The sequence below is a fragment of the Nesoenas mayeri genome (genome assembly GCF_963082525.1).
Source record: "Nesoenas mayeri genome assembly, chromosome: 2".
Taxonomy (NCBI): domain Eukaryota; kingdom Metazoa; phylum Chordata; class Aves; order Columbiformes; family Columbidae; genus Nesoenas; species Nesoenas mayeri.
The window spans coordinates 157156945-157173916 of NC_137543.1; the positions used below are offsets into that span (position 1 = coordinate 157156945).

A 16972-nucleotide genomic window follows, 5' to 3' on the forward strand; every position below is an offset into this window, starting at 1 on the left:
ATCTGCCTTAAAAGAGCTGGTGAGAGAGCGAGCAGACAAGGGGAGCACATCAAAAAGAAATTCACCGTATGAGCTGCAGGTTTCTGAGTTCCTGCTGCCTCTGGAGTCTGAGCTGCTTGGGACAACCGGTGACGAAGGGCACCAGTTGCTTTCACACCTCCTGCCTCAGCTCAGGGAGGAGAGGACCGAGAGCAGCACTCCCAGGGTATTTATCCAGCCTCCCACGCAGTTGAGGTTTCTTCGTAAGAGTGGTTTCTTCAGCTCCGGGGAATGCCCAAACTCAGCAGTTCCTGCGAACAGATGAATTCCAGCCTCTGATATTCCCCACCGCAGCATCCGCGCTGCTGCCGTGTCCCTCCTCCCCTGCTCTTTTTGTGCTCCCCTGCTCTTTTTGTGTTCCTCTGCTCTTTTTGTGCTCCTCTGCCTTTTTGCTCCTTCTTGCTTTTTCATGTTAATGCCATTGCCTTAACTTTCTGTCCCCAGTTCCCCTGCCTCATGGAACAAGCAAACCGTGACCTGTCACCAGAGTTAACCACCCTCCATCTGTCTTTCCCCAGCTTTATTTTTTGCTCTTTTTCCTCAGAATACACAATCTTTGCCATTTGCTGTATCCAGAACTGTAAAGCACATGAAGGTTCCTGAGGCCTGTTTCCCCATTGAATGACTACAAGTTCTGTTTTGTTCCAGTTCTTAGTGATTTATTTAAAAGGGAAGTTTCCTCCCGCTCGGCCTGGGAAGCTGGATCTGAATTGGCTCACGCAGTGATCTCCAAACCTTTCGCTTTGTGTTTAGGTGCTGGGTCAGTGTTCACATACCCTATTTTGGGGATCCCTTCTCTAATGGTTAGGAAGTCTCTGCTTTTCAACCTGATTTTTTTTCATGGACAGGTTATGACCGTTTGCTCTTATAATTATTTTCATTCATCATTTGTTACATCCTGTGGTACCTGTAGCCAACCTTTGTTTTTCTAGATTAAGCAAGCCAAGCTCTCCCTGCAAAATACAGACTTTCTGTTCTGCTACTATGCAAAAGTAAATAATTACAGTATTACATAAAATAAATCCTACACTTAGAGTTAGGGAACTCTAGCACTAACTTTTCTCCAGCCAACTCACTGCTGTTCCATGGAAGTTCTAATAGTCTTGGACACATAAATTACAAAACTCAAAGGCTCATAGGACACAAAGCTATTTTGGTAGGTTTCAGTCAATCCGTCACATTATTTGCATATGAATGTGTTTATCTGTGTTATGCAGCTACAGAGGAGTCTTTTGTACCTGTTAGAATAGAAGTGGGGAAACAACATAATCTTAGCACATTCCACTGACTGAAAGACTGAAAAGTTCGTATTGTTTTTAATAATTTGCTGATTTGGACAATATGAAGTTGAGTGGAAGATGCCAGAATAAAGAAACAGAATTCTCAGCAAGTATTTATCAACTGTTGTGGTTGTATATATGTATGAGAGAGAGTCTGGAAGGCAACTCTATATGTTCGACTCAGCTGTCTCCTGTTCAGAAGATGCAGAAATCTATAACTATACAGGATGTATAGCACCTGATTATTTTCTACCCTTTGTCCTCGTTTATATCTGAGAACAGTGAGTGTGCAGGGCTGCCAATGAATCATTAGTTGTTTTGGTTTACTTGGGACAGCTACAAATAGACCAACATCCTTGATTTGAGTACTGTATTTCAACCATGTGTTAACAGATACACACTTTCACGATGCACGTGCCAATCTGTAAAAGGCAAACTCAATTTCCTCTTTACTTAGATCACCATTGTTCGGCATAACAATTCAAATTATCTTAAAAAACAAGCTATAAATTATGTGATAAACGGTTTCATAGTGGCCATGCTGTTAGATGCTCAGTTTAATGACAGAGAAGCTTCCACGTTGACATCTGAAACGAGAAGTTGACTCTTATCTACAGGGCTCTGTCAACTTGAATCTCATTTACTTATTACATTGTTTAACTAGTGGCGATAATGTGTCGGATCCCAGAACTATTATAAATGATTCATGGCTGATATATATATATATATATATAAGTAGCAAAGAGGAAACCTTGGACCCAGAGCCGGAAGTATTATTAAAAAAACCGAACACAGACCAGCAGATAACTATAGGAAGGTGCAGTACCAGGACTTGGAGCTAATCTTAGCTCATTTTTATAGCTAACTCCATTTGAAACTGATTTTGTATTTGTTTTTTTTTTGTATGTTTGAGACTGTGGCATAGAATGGTTAAATCTGTTCAGAAAGAGAGAAGGTATATAGGAAAGAATAAAAGTATTTCTTTCCCAGCAGATGTAATCAAAACCTTTCATGGTTTAGTAGCCTTTAGAACAGTGTATATTTTAAAGTGATTTTTAAACCTTAGATTCTGGCAGGGAGAATAAAAAGTGGGAGACAGTTCCAGACACAGATCCTCCTTCAGCGAGTATCATCTCAAGACAGTATACAAACCTCAGCAATTAACCTCGTGCTAAAGGGATGTCTGTGATAAGCGCTAAGGTCTGGATTTATCCCACCTAACTTTAGAAACCTATCTGAGCTGCTTAAGTCGGGAGCACAGGAGCTCTGGTTGCGTCTGCATCCCCCAGAGAGGCACCTGCAGGGGATGAATCAGATCTCCGGGGACAGAACAGCCTTTCGCGCTGGTGACAGAGTGACTCCGGGTGTTGCGTTTCTGAGGCGCTTCTGCACGGTGCCTGAAGCTGGATGTGCTGAGGCTGTGACGCACCATTGCAGCAGCTTTTCCAGGCTTTCCTCTGTGTGTGAGCCTGTTCCTGCTGCTGGACTTACAGGGTTACAATGAGAAATTCAGCTGATAAGAGATCAAAGCTACACCGATGCACCACATTAAACAGGGAAGGAGCAATTTGATTTGTCACAGTACAGTTCAGGACTCTGTACTTTGGCCGCGTGTTGTTTGGACTGTGTAACCTTCAGGCAGTAAGTGGTAAATGATAACTCTTCTCTAATGTGACATCACTACTAACCATGAAAGGAATGTAGAGAGGTTGCAAATTCAATATCCAACTTGTTTGCCCGATTTCCGCTTTGTCCGTATTTTAGAGTGGAATGTAGTGCGTTGAGCTGAGTGGTTGTGTACTTTTCATTTCGTCCCTTCTTCTTCCACTTAATAAGACACCGTGAAAATAGCAGCATTCCCTGTCTCCTGCAAACACAAGCATTTTTGTGGTACATAATTTCCTTGTCTTTACGGTTCTCCTCTTTCCCAGCATGAGAGGAGTCCAAGCCAGGGAGAAAGATGGTAGCTGGAAACTGAGGAGTTGCCTTTGAGTTTTCTTTTAGTGAAAAACAAGGCTGGAGCTTCTTCTGCTCAGAAGACGTGACAAAGGCAGAACATGCTTACAAATGGCCCTTTCTATAATTGTGTAGTGAACCACCATTCTCCAAATAACTTCTGAGCCAAGCAACTTCCCAGAACATTCTCGAAAAGAAGGCATCTCAGCCAGAAGGTAGGCTGAGATTTACTCTAAGCTTGTGTTAAAACTGCAGATACAGCACGCAGGAGGGACTGAAAGAGTCCAGTCTGTACCCGTTTTATACAGTCCATACCCATTTTACACAGTGCTTGCTGCTCCAGCATATGGAAGGGGAGAGACGTAATGTACATTGATTGCCACGAATCTGAACACTGCAAGCGGAATACAAATATATTAGGAAACCAGTGTTTCAGGAAGTTGTGACTGAAGATGTTTTCTTCTAAACCAATAGAAAAGCAAATTAACCAATAGAAAATGATTAAGATGTTTATTGCGTATTTTAAATACTAAGAGGGAGGAAAATATCAAATGTGATATAAAAGATAAGACTAATAGGGAGAAGGTGAAGTGAGAGAACAGAATACTAATAAAACAGGAGATGTAATGAAAAAGTAGTAGTGTGGTGTAGCTGAAGCTTTCTGGTTTTGCAGTATTCAGCCCGAGAGGGAACCAGGGTTGTTTCTGCATCTACCTGCCTGTTCAACAGCAGCACCTCCCTGCAAGGTTATTTGTGCTGTTTCTTAGCCAAAGGGTAGTGAACTCGAAACCAGCGCTGTTCACTTGTTCAGCGTGGAAGGTTCTTACATCCCTGGCCGCTGCTGGCGCGGAGCCTGGGAACCAGCCCGGCTCTCTCCAAAAAGCCTGTGCCACCCGTCAGAGCTCCATAAGCCAGCTGGCTGATTAAAGAGATTTCAACCTGATGAAGAGAACAGAAAAGCGTTCTTTGATTCTGATGTTGTCTTTTAAAAAAGGGAGGGAAAAGGCTGGGAAAAAAAGGAATCCAGTCTGAAAATGTGCAAGAACTCTCTACTTCAGCCTTCATGTGGTTTAAGCCAACATATCAGAGTGCCAGGGCATTACTGCGATTCAGCTTTGATTTAGATCGCAGTGAAATGGTCACAGAATGGCCATCACTGACCAGCGAAGGAGGCCCTTGCAGTGCTGTAGTGGCCAGGCCAGGCCTAAGTGCCTTAATACCAGCTCTTCTCTGGGGAGATGATTCTATTCTCTAGCAAATCCTACAGGCTGTAACAAGCCATCATTGTTTCAACATTTCTCCCTAGGGGAACTATTGCAGGCCACGTGAAAGGGTGTTTCATTTAAAAATGGTACATATTCGTCCAACAGTTTTCCTGTATCTCATTAGTTGCAAACACCGTAAATGAATAGCTTTTGATGAACTAGGTAAGAATTAGATACCATATTAATGGAAAAATGTCTTGAGCCCACCTGATTTGATTTCAGTCTCATTTGACAGAGCAGCGTGGTGGCTCCACCGAATTGAATGTAGGCTCACAGGAGAATTACTTCATATGGCTGGAAAGTCCATAGAGATTCAGTGGAATAAAGAATAAATGAACCAGTAAACTCACTGGAACTGAATATTACAAAACCAGAAAGCTTCAGCTACACCACACTACTGCTTTTTAATTACAACTTCCATTTTATGAATATTCTGTTCTCTCACTTTACCTTCTCCCTATTAGTCTTACCTTTTGTATCACATTTGGTATTCTTCTCTCCCTTAGTATTTAAAATATGCAACAAACACCTTACTAGCCATTTTCTATTGGTCAATTTGCCTTTTTTTTCTCTAAAGCTACTTATTTGTTTTAGAAGAAAAATCTTCAGTCACAACCTCCTGAAACACTGGTACCCTAATTGTATTCTGGTTGCTGGGTTCAGATTCAATCTTAGGATGCAGAGAAATTGTATTACATAAAGACGATTTTTTCTCCCCCGAGGAAATGTGTATCTGTATCAGCTTGTGGCTTTTTCTGCAGCCACAGAGATAATTTAATCAACTATCTATGGATTCACTCAGTGGATAATTTATTTTAATGCCATAAAGTGCTACAGTTCCTGTTCCTCCTAGTCCTAGATCAAAAGGAGAAAGGTGAGGTGGAAAGGATGAGTAGCCACAATGTGGAGTCCAATCAATCCCCAGCTGCTTTGACAGCGCTCACAGGGCTATAAGTAGCTAAGACAATTAAAACCACAGCACCTATGAGTCTTTTTTATGATACACATCAGTATCAAAATCATCTTGAAGACAGACTTAGCAGCTTAAAGCTAAGTTACTTTTATCACCCTAAGTCCTGCACTATGCATGGTATAAAAAGGCTAAACCTCAGGATCGGCCTCATAAATAATAGGTAACTTTTGAATAAGTAGTGTGATGTAAGGGGGTGCTTTGACTGCCTGGTTTGACCCACTGAACTGATTTCTCATGGCACAGTACATTTCTGAATTTTAGACTTGTTAAAGCGTCCAGCTATTTTGCTAGAAGGTCAGAACTTCTCATAAGAGTAAGATCTACTAGCGATTAGAAGCCAGGTACTTAGGCTCTGATTTAATGCAAAGCTGCAGCTTAATATAGGATTGCTGGCAGTTTCTTAGCAGCTGTATCTGGGTAGTTTTGGAACACAAAAATTATTCACCATTTAGCCTGTTTATTCACAGAGCAGTAGGGATTATAGACCAAAGTCTTCCCATGAGAACGGAGGAGAGATGCGCAGTTTTGAACCGGTTCTGTTGCACCGTGCTTGCTTATGTATAGGACCAGAGGGAAAATACAGCTCAGAATAAGCAAAAAATGCTTAGGGGTGGGAACTCTACAAATTCATTATCATCTTCATATCTCTAAGCCTAGTTTTGTCTATATTGTATTTTTAGATAAACTGCCTTTAATGGCCAACAGAGCTTTAAAGAATGTAAAACGCTGGTTGATGCCAAAAAGACATGGAGTACATAGAGCAGAGCTATTCCTTTCTCACTTCCCCTCAACGCTCCCCAGTCCTTTCCCCCAACTGGGAGAAATAAATTGTTGAAGTTGGATAAATAAGGGGGACGTGGCAAATAACACTCACTTCTGTACGGCTTCTTTCCCCCGGCTTTCACGTTCTGTAGTGTCACTCTCTGCTTGAGCATGAGGAGAGCGATACAGCTCTTTAAAAATACAGCTTGTGCTTGTTTATTTATATTTTTAAATTTCTTTTAAGATTACAATCAAGCAAGTTTGGCCGTTTGAAAGTCAGCTGCATGGGCTGCTGACTCAGAAGAGGACTAGATACCATCTTGGCAGCAGCTTGGAAAAATGTTTCCATTGTGCTGGTGAAATGAATGCAAAATATTGATTCTTGGAGCTTGTTCACAACGGCGTTCTCAGCTGGTACTGAGGGTGGGGCATTTGTAGGAAGACAATAATGATTTGTGTGTGCCCAAGGTATGCATAATCTTATTTGATGATTAACAAAGGACAAGGCTTATAAAGTGAAGTATAAACTGGTGAAGTAATCGACAGAGAATAAAAGAAAAAAGGTAATGGAGGCAGAAGGTCAGCAAAAGATGGGGAGGGGACAGAATTCAAGAGGAGAGGTTTTAATTTTGTATTTTTGCATGTTTAGGGTTATAGAAAATCACCAGTGTTAAGATTAATACCTTATACTTTTGAAATTTCCCTCTTTTTTTTTTCCACTTAAAACCGCACAAGCCAGGGTATCTCTGGCACATAGAAAGTCTCCTTCCTTGTACCTCCAAACAAAAAGTTACCAATTGCTATTTTGTGGTGTATGAGCACATATGATTCAAGCAGAAAAATAAACATGATTCTTGCCCCGAGGACCTTATTGTCCAAGAGCCTGATCTAGCAAAACAGGCCAGGCAAATTCTGAACCCGTACCAAAGCACTGGCCTAAACAGGACTGTTCCTAAGCACTATTTCCAGTATATGCTGGCAGAATAGATTCTCGATGTAACCGTAACGTAGCCGGCAATGGCAGCAGGCACTGAAGAAAGGTAACCTGAAGGTTACATCCCCGCGTTTGGTTGAGGTTTTATGTGTTTATGTTGCTGAATCTCAGGTGCTGTTTTGTTTTGGTTCACGTCAATGTGATGGTGGCCTTGATCCAGGAAAGCACTTAAATGTGTGGTTAATTTTAAGTACGTTGGTAGCCCTGTTGGAGTCAACAGTACTAGAGCACTTAAAGCTGTGCACATGCCTCGTCACTTTGCTGGATCAGGGGTTTTCTACAATTTAATTGTCTATTAGAACACTTAGAAATGACTAGCACAAGTACTGAAGATGAGAAAGGAAGCTGATGGACAGACAGAGCATGGAAAAAAAGAGCTGGGGAAAACATTAAAGGTTCAGAGAAGACTAAGTGAGGGAAAGAGCTTGGGAATCAGAAGAGAGCTCCCGGCAACAATGGAAAATATCTGATCGTTGAGTGGCAGGGAGAGCAGCAGCTGCAAGATTGCTATCTGCTTGCTGCTGGGTGTTTGGCCTTTCAAGCTTTGGGTGTTGGGATTGTAGTTACTTGGAAACATTTGTGGTGTGTACTACCTCAGGATCCAGCTCCTTACAGACATGGAAACAGCTATTGATGAAGAAGGTTCCTCTGCAGCCCTTCAGCGTGATGACAGCGACCACACGAGAGCACGTCCCACCAGACCTGTTGCACACCCGGACAAGCTGCTGCCCAAGCCGGTTTCTTAGGGAGCACAGTGAGGAATATTTTCCATGGAACATATCTTCAGAAAGAGACAGCAGGGTGCTGCACAAAGGGACGTAATACAAACTGGTCACCAAGTAGCTTCTTCCATCATCCAAGATTCGCGGTTACATTGTAGAGAAGAGGATGCCTTCTGCAGCCTTGCTTCTTCTCCTCATGGCCTCAAGCATTTGGCTGTTGCTGTTTTAGAGAAGAAGTTTTGGAATCCAAGGAGCATTTCAGTTGCAGTTTTTAAGGAAAACAAGAATTTAGAAAGGAGAAAAATCGAGTACCAGTAGCTGGGGAATGCTTTAGAGATCAGAGAGAGCTGGCTGCCGCCACCTGCCCTCTCAGAGATCACTTATGAGCCTCTAAATCACTTGGTCTCACAGTGCCACAGTTTCCCATTTATTAAAAAAAAAGGGGGGGCAGGGGGTAACACTTCTCTAAGTCAAAGAGATCTTACAATGATAAATACACAAAAGAAAGTTCTGCAGAACTCAGATATTTGTAGAACAGGAGCTGCAAGTGGCTTAAGATAAGTTAACCATAGATACCATGTGTTGTACTTAAAGTTTGTAGCAACAGACTTTTAACTGCAGACACTAATTGTGTATAGGAAGCTAAAATGTTTTCAGAGCACATCAGGATTTACACAACAGATCATTGTAAAGCCGGCAGTTCTTCCGAGTTCTGTGTTTATTTTAGAGCTTCCTTTAAAACAGTTATCCATTCTCAAGAATGGATAATTTTCAAAGTATTATCATGGGACATTCTGTCCTGTACATTATATAAGGATTATATAGACACACAAAACTTGATGTAGTGTACTGTAATGTAGATTTGCTCATTAGTAGTTGTTTTTACCACAACTAGCCATGAAATTATTGTAAAACCATGAAGCAATATAATGTCTACCTAAGCCTATTAATGATCTTCAATAAATAGTTACTGTTTTTCTAGAGATCCATTGCCAGGCATCTATTCCAAACTCGGTGTGCCTTTCCCGAGAGCTTAAAATATCATCAAAACAAACTAAAAATGAATATAACAACCCCTGAAATGTCCAAGCCGACTGAGTCCCCCTTCTTGCAGGAATGTCCCATGCTGTCTCTCACCAGCCCTTACTTGGGCATCTCCTGAGAACAACCCAGCTGAAACGCCAACGCTTACCCCAAACGGCCAAGGTTGAGGGCGTTCTCAGCCTTGCCAGCCCCACGGCAGTTTCGCTCCTGCTCTGCCATCGCTCCACGAGCAGTTCCAGCTGCTCCCTCAGACAGCGCAGGTAACAGCCCTACATACCAAAGGTCCAAAGCTCTGAGAACTCGTCATCTCAAAAGATGACGCTCTCTGTCTCAACAGATCATTAACTTTGATATACAACCATTTTGGCAGAAACAAACACTTTAAACACAAACTACTGACAGAGTTATTTAATTTAATATTAAACTGCCTCTTTTTTTTTTTTTTAATTTAAGTTAAACTAACACTGAATTTCCGGTCTGTTGCTTAAGCGTGCTTCAGAAGTGAAGAGGCATCTCCTTAGGGCTTCTACACCATTTAATGTAGAGCAAGTAGAATTTAATCTCAATTTTACTGATATCAGTGCCAATTTTTCTGATTATTTGAGAAAGGCTAGATTCTCTTGTGGCTCAACTATCACCTTGTAATGACAACATAAACCAGTCCGTTTTCATACCGCTGTTAACTGGGAGGTACCACTCTGTGTTAATACAGAAGGCTCCTCAAACAGGCTGTTGAATATTGAATGCAATATTATTTCCATGTTTTGAGAGCTTGTGATAAGCGATAACAAAAAGCCCTAAGGAAGCATGTCAATAAATAATTTCAGCTCTTTGCGGACATTTAACCACAGAGTAAACCCCTACCTAAGTTCATGCACTGGTGAACCCAGTGTTTGCCATACCCACACACCTTGCTGGAGGTGGATCCCTGGTCCTTAGCGTGGATATAATCTGACTGTTTTTCAGTTCTGATTCCTGAACACAGGGAAAAGCCTTACCAGTATTTCCATGACTCTTTATGATATTGTTTGTAGTCATAAAATATTTAGCTCAGACATTTGATATGCTTCTTGCTCAGCACGGTCCTTGCTTCGTTCCTTCCAGATGGTGTCAAACCACAGACCCAGTGCAGAGGATGATCTGGTTTCACCTGTGGTGTACCTGAAATGATGGAGAGATATAGTTAAGCGGCTGTCAAAAGGGAAAGCACGCACAACAGAATGAAGATATCCATTGCATGTTGCTGTCATTGCTGATTTCTTCTGTGCATAACAACAAATGAGCAGCAGTGCACAAATCTTAGGCCTGGAGTGATCAGCAGTAGATCTGGAAGTAACTCAGGAAGAGGGTTAGGTTCACATTCAGTGCCATCTGAAAACTAGCTTTTTGTGCAAAGATTATTTATTTGGAGATTACAGGTCCACCATAGGCTCTGTGTTGGAGGAAGTTTATTCATATATTGGTTTGTTTATGCCTAATAGTAGCTACTCTGATAACAGACTTCACAAGCTTTAGTGGGGCCACAGATGGCACTCGGGCCTGGAGTTTGTCACCTGTGGGGTGGGCTTGACATCTAGTGCAAACACACGGCCTCCGAGTGCTCTGAGGAAGTCCTTCTTAGGGGTTTAATGTTCTCCTAGAACTGCATTGAGAAATACTTCATTATCTTTGCCTGTCTCTTTGAGATCGCTTTCAAATACTCCTGGAGTCCTATAGTGATAAGCTCTGCAGAAAGCACCTATGGTGCAGCTCATTTGCTCCCTGTGTACCCCGAAGTTACCTGCTGCTTAGTGCAGCTCGTGCCACAGGGTGAATTATTTGTTCAGTCCAGTTCTCTGGAAATTTCCTGAAGTTTTGTCAAGACCGTGGGTGATTCAGCTCTGAGCTGAAGGTAGCCTCTATTTTTCAGTAAACCACCCTTGTCATTCTGACCTCCATCATCCTTCTAACATTTAGGCTCAATAGATCTGCTTCCAGCCTTTCAAAACTGCTGATCGTGAGCATGACTTTTAACAAGTAGGCTACTAATAGGTTACTAGAATTTTGAAGAGTTTATTCAAGCCTGAAGTGCGGTATCGATTAACTTCAGGCTCTGTTAGGGAAAAGGTGTTTCATTTTAAGTTTAAAAAATATCATAATTGAAAGCTTGTGTAATAAGTGTTTGCACAGTGAAATCACTATCCATGACTGAGGCTTTGAAATATAAACACTAAGATGAAGAAAGTGAAATGGTGTAGAGTAAATGTTTTTATTTAAATCAGATTTGGCTCTTGAGCATTTTTTTTAATTTGTAATTCTCGGTGGCCTCCATTCTGCAGATTACTCATCACTACTCTGGCCTCAATCCAGCTAAAGTACTTAAGTAAGTGCTTAACTTTAACTAACACAAATAATCCTGTATTCAATGCCAGTAAATGAAGACCCAAGTAAATGTGGGCTCATGCTAACTCCTCCATTCATTTTAAATTAGTGGATGCTTACTTGTTTTTTACCATTAGTATTATCTTAATCTGTTCTTTTGGTTTTGTGTTGTGTTCTTGGTATTGTTTTTGGTTTTTTAATCTGTGCTTGTCACAACAAAATATCTACTTTAATCATGCTTATTATCTGATTAGTGGAGCTTTCTCCAGCAATAATTTCCCCTTGCTCTCAATCGTGCCCCTCAGTGTGATGAGAGGTAGGGCCTATTTCAAGCCGTCTAAGGAGCACTCAGGCATATGTGTGAAAACAGCTAAAGTATATCTTTTCGAGCATATATGATAACAAACATTTAAGATAAGAACACTTTAAAACTCTGGAATAGATTAAAACAGTAAGTGGCACCCCTGTGTTTGCAGAATCAGGTAGCACGCTTGTAACATCACTGTTCTTAACAAGCTCAGGTTAGTTCCTCACAAGTACTTAACTTGTTTGAACTTTGTGTCAAAAAGAACAGAATTTAAATTATTAGGCTGCTTGATTAATAACGTGCCACACTGATTATATTTATTTATATTCCACCTCTATTCTCCATGAGTAATCTGAGGAATGAATATTGGCCACAGAGGCTTATGTCGAGAATGCCTCAGCTATTCTTGACTCAAGAATAGACTCCTTACCTAAGTTAGGACCAGACATAGAGATGAGAGGTGACCAACACAAGTCCTGCCTCTTCTCCACTTCTGCCTTGAACTCTGTAAGAATTCAGCCAGGGATCTGGACTATTCCTTGGTCTTCTGCTTCCTTTGAAGTTTATTTTTCAGAAGTGCTTAACTCTTCTGTCACTGGTATCATTTTTTTTTCTCAAAGTGAGGTGCTGCAGGACACTGTTTGTGTATAAGACAGATTCCTTGTTTCTGATGTTAGACCAAAGGAAATTTTGTAAATCTGTCCTGTGTCTCGGTTAAGTCGGTGACACAAGTCACTGGGATTAAACTGCACGTTCATTTCGATGCAGACATATTTAGGAAGGGCTCGCCACTCAAAATGTGAAATCACTCTGCACATTCAGTTCACATGTCTTCAGGGGGAACAAATTGCAACACACAGTACGGTAATTGCAGTGAAGATTTAGTAGAAATGCAAGTTGTCCATTTCATCATCCTTAGCACAGAATGCACTCCTGTTTTCCTTCTTTTTTTTTTTTAGGATTTGGCTAAATTTGATTGTTGTTCCATTTATGTTATTCATTTAATCTACTAAAGATCCCCAACCGTGACTGCTTATCCCTAATAATTGACTGTGTAAAGTAATTAATATTACAGCTACTCTTTTGTGGGAGGATACCCGCAGTGGCAGGCTAGTTACTAGTTATAAAATGTAAAAGCAATGTATAGTTGTTCTGTATTCCAGATCAAAATACTCCTGCTTAGGACCACTGAGAGAGTCATATTCTGATGATATTGAGATGAAGAAAATCTCTCTGGGTAGAGTTCTTATCCAATGGCAAACTCTGTTCAAGCTGTTTTAAAGGAAATCATTAGAGTAATCTTCAACTTCACCATACAGTATTAGAAATATATATAGAAATATATACACTTGCTCCATCATTTTCATACCTGCTGCAGGATATTTGTGTCTCTAATGCACAGAGGGCCTTGCAGATTAGGGTCAGAGAAACAAACTGGCACCAGTAAGGGTCCAGTGAAGAACATAAAATGCCGATACAGAGTGCATTTTCTATTCCAGGTTTTGTTACAGGATTTGGTTATTGTGTTCTAAACAAAGTGTAATCCCTGAGCTGTCACCACCTTCATTTATACATGCTACACACTGCCATGATTATAACATTTAATATGGCATATTTCAAAACCCTTTTAAGACTACAGCACATTTTATTGCATTTCTTCTGGGTACAGGAAGAAAAAACTTGAATCCAGTATTTTGTAAGAAGTATCGCCTTCCTTACTAGTTTGCTTGGTGCTGGAGCAGAAATTCATAGAATCAAAGAATGTTAGAATCGTTTTGGTTGGAAAAGACCTTTAAGATCATTGAGTCCAACCATTAACCCAGAACTGCCAAGTTCACCTCTAAACCATGTCCCTAAGAACCTCATCTACACGCCTTTTAAACCCCTCCAGGGATGGTGACTCCACCGCTGCCCTGGGCAGCCTGTTCCAATGCCTGACAACCCTTTCTGGGAAGAATTTTTTCCTAATATCCAATCTGAACATCCCCTGGCACAACTTGAGGCCATTTCCTCTCATCCTGTCACTTGCTAGTTGGGAGAAGAGACCAACCTCCTCCATGCTCCAAGCTCCTTTCAGGCAGTTCAGAGATCAGAAGGTCTCCCGTCAGCTCCTGTTCTCCAGCTGAACCCCCCAGGTCCCTCAGCCGCTCCCATCACACTTGTGCTCCAGCCCCTTCCCCAGCTCCGTTCCCTTCTCTGAACTGGCTCCAGCTCCTCAAGGGCCTTCTTGGTGTGAGGGGCCCAAAACTGACCCCAGGATTCGAGGTTTGGCCTCATCAGTGCCCAGCACAGGGGGACGGTCACTGCCCTGGTCCTGCTGGCCACACTATTCCTGATACAAGCCAGAATGCTGTTGGCCTTTTTGGCCACCTGTGTGCACACTGGCTCATGTTCAGCCACTGTCAATCAACACGCCCAGATCCCTTTCTCCCAGGCAAATTTCAGCCGCTCTTCCCTGAGCCTGTAGTGCTGCCTGGGGCTGTTGTGACCCAAGCACAGACCTGGCACTTGGCCTTGTTAAACCTCAGACAATTGGCCTCAGCCCAATGATCCAGCTGGTCCAGATCCTTCTGTATGGCCTCTGCCCTCCAGCAGATCAACACTCCCACCCAATTTGGTGTCATCTGCAAACTTACTGAGAATTCTGTTCCCTAGAATAGAGGGTGGAAGCTACAATTCCTGCACGGCTGCTCTGTTCACTCTGAGCTTTTCGAGGTAAAGGGATTTTGTGTCAGAACCGGACCCAGAGCTCTTTCTTCACTAGGACTGGCCACGTTCTCTCAGCACCTAGCAGACTCTTGCAGTGCCATTTTTCCCCATGCAGTAAGCATTTTTAAATACAGAAGGGACCCAAGATGGGATCTAATCTGAGCCTCACTGATTCTAGTGTTCTCAGCCATCATAAATCACTGGTATCAGTTATCACGCTCGAGCAGAAAACAAGTAGGAGTTTAATTTACAGTTTAACCAGCAGATGAAACCTTGTTTTTTTTCTGATAACTTCTTTTTCCACTTCATGAACCACACTAAATTAACCCCCCAAAAAGCAGTAAGTGTTTTAAATTAATTTTGCACAAACAGATAGCAACAGAATAAGTGTATCTATGACATACATTTGGAAAAATTCTTAGTTGTTCATTGACAGCTCATCAGGAGAAGAGCTGTTAACTACTTGAGCTGTATAGAACTGTAATTGTAGCAAGGAGCACTAGCAAATGGTGGGAAAATTACCATTTGTAGTTTACTCTTGCATTCAAAATGCGTTTTCCTTGATTTGCATTTAGATGGGAATTCCTTCTTGTTGCTCTTCAATCCATTAGGTTTTATAAGCTAAGCATACTTGGAAGGGCATTCGGTGTTACTGCCAAACTATGAGCTGTGCAGGTGGCACTCCAGGGTATCGGTACCAAGTGTCACCGCCTCCTTTCATCTGAATGAAAGGAGGAGCAGAAAGGTCAGGAAAAGCTTTGAGAAAGGCAGCTTTTTCTTTTTGTGCTTTGAATTTACCTGGAAATGCGTATTTCCAAGTAAAGCACAGATAACGTTTTTGTTGCAATGCTTGAATAAGACTGTTCCACACAGACTTGTGATTTGCGGCAGCATTTCTTTTTTTAGGTTGTTCTTTCTATTCCTACCTAGTCATCAAAGACTAATATGTAACCTTTATTATTACTCGATTTTCACTTCAGAATTTTTCTGATTTGGAATTAAGGCTACTTGTTCGAGGTGAGGGGGAAGCAAATTTACATTTGTATTAGATTGTTAGTAAACTGGCTTTCATACAAAACATACATGTAAAAACTTCTCACTGAATTACCATACTAAGAACAAAGATTTTTTTTCTGAGGTTTAGACAAAAATAGAAACAAAAGAAAATAAGTTTAGAAATTACATTAAAATTCATTCTCCCCCACAGAACAATCCTCTATATGTAAAAAATTCCCAACAAATATTTTTTAATCTGTTTCTAAAAACCTCCAGTGACAGAGATGTTACAGGTTTTTTTCAGCAAAGTGTGCTGGTGCTTCCCTGTTGGTATGCTCAGCAGGTTCTCTCAAAGTCCAACCTAATACTTCCTTGCTAAAGGCTAAGGAGATAACTCCTTATCCCATAACCAGTGGACCCAGAAGATAGTTTATCACTTACCTTCTTGCAAAAACATGTTGCTTTTGGAAACTGGTATTATATTGTCCTTCAATCCTCTTTTTTTTTTTTTTCCTAGAGGAAGACAAACAAGAGGTTTTCAAGTCTTTCTTTACAGGTCGTGTTTTCTGAACTCCTAGATTGTTGTTATTGCTTTCCTTTGGATCCCTTGGTTCATTCTCAAGTTCAATACCTAAAACTGAATGCACTGTCCCCGCTGGCATCTACCCAGGGAATGTGTAGAACAGATTCTCCGTGCATTCTGTATATCACATTTGTAGTTACTGTGATGTTTTTTTCCAATGATCTGACATTGTTGTCTGACATTCAGCTTCTTTCTCAGGTCTTTTCCTTGCAAGACTGCTGCAAGCCAATCCCTTCCCATTTTATTTTTGCATTTGATTATTGTGTAACACACTCTACTTACTCATATCAAAGTGCATCCTGTTTCTCAAAGCATTGCAGCAATTCTCAAGATTATTTTAAGTTCTAAGGCTACCCCTAAAAGAACAATGTCTCTTCTCCTTGCGTCATTTGAAAATGTGATCAGGTTATTCATTATTCCTTCATCAAGTCATCAGTGAAAACACTGAATGATATTAGAACACAGACCTCTGTGGAAACCTCTCTTAACCCCTTAGATAAAGAAATATTATTGTCTTTCTTGTGAATATTATCGTGACCTTTAGCCAAGGTTTCATCTGGAACCATCTGGCTTGCTTACTTGAGTGTCCTGCTTGCCACAAGACTTCCAGCCTGTTACTAAAGCGACTGAGATGGGCTTGCCATTGTTTACACACACTGGCTGTTGCTGATCTTTATTTCCTCTAACTACTGAAAATGGGTGTATTTGTTCTCTCATCCACCTTGGAATCGAAGTTAACACTGCGCAGTTTATAGTGTCTTGGCTCCTTCTCCTTACAGATCGCTGTGCTACGCAGAATGAACCTGACCGATGTAGAGATGAGATCTAGTCAGTACAGCCACTGCACATCATTTTATCCCAAGTAGTTGCCAAAAATAAGCCGTGTGAAGGATGTCCTAGAAATGTTTCTTTCTTCCCTGGTTGCAGATGCAGCAGCTTTGGGTAACTCATTCAGTATGAAAAGCTACACAGCAGGTGTCT

At 41.3% G+C, this 16972-nt stretch overlaps 1 protein-coding gene across 3 annotated transcripts in view; it reads left to right on the forward strand.

Annotated features, from left to right (window-relative positions):
* The window catches only part of PRKAG2 (protein kinase AMP-activated non-catalytic subunit gamma 2), a gene marked incomplete at both ends in the record, with an annotated part of 223964 nt that overhangs the window by 151872 nt on the left and 55120 nt on the right, over positions 1 to 16972 (forward strand). The gene's annotated exons all lie outside the window — the stretch shown is intronic.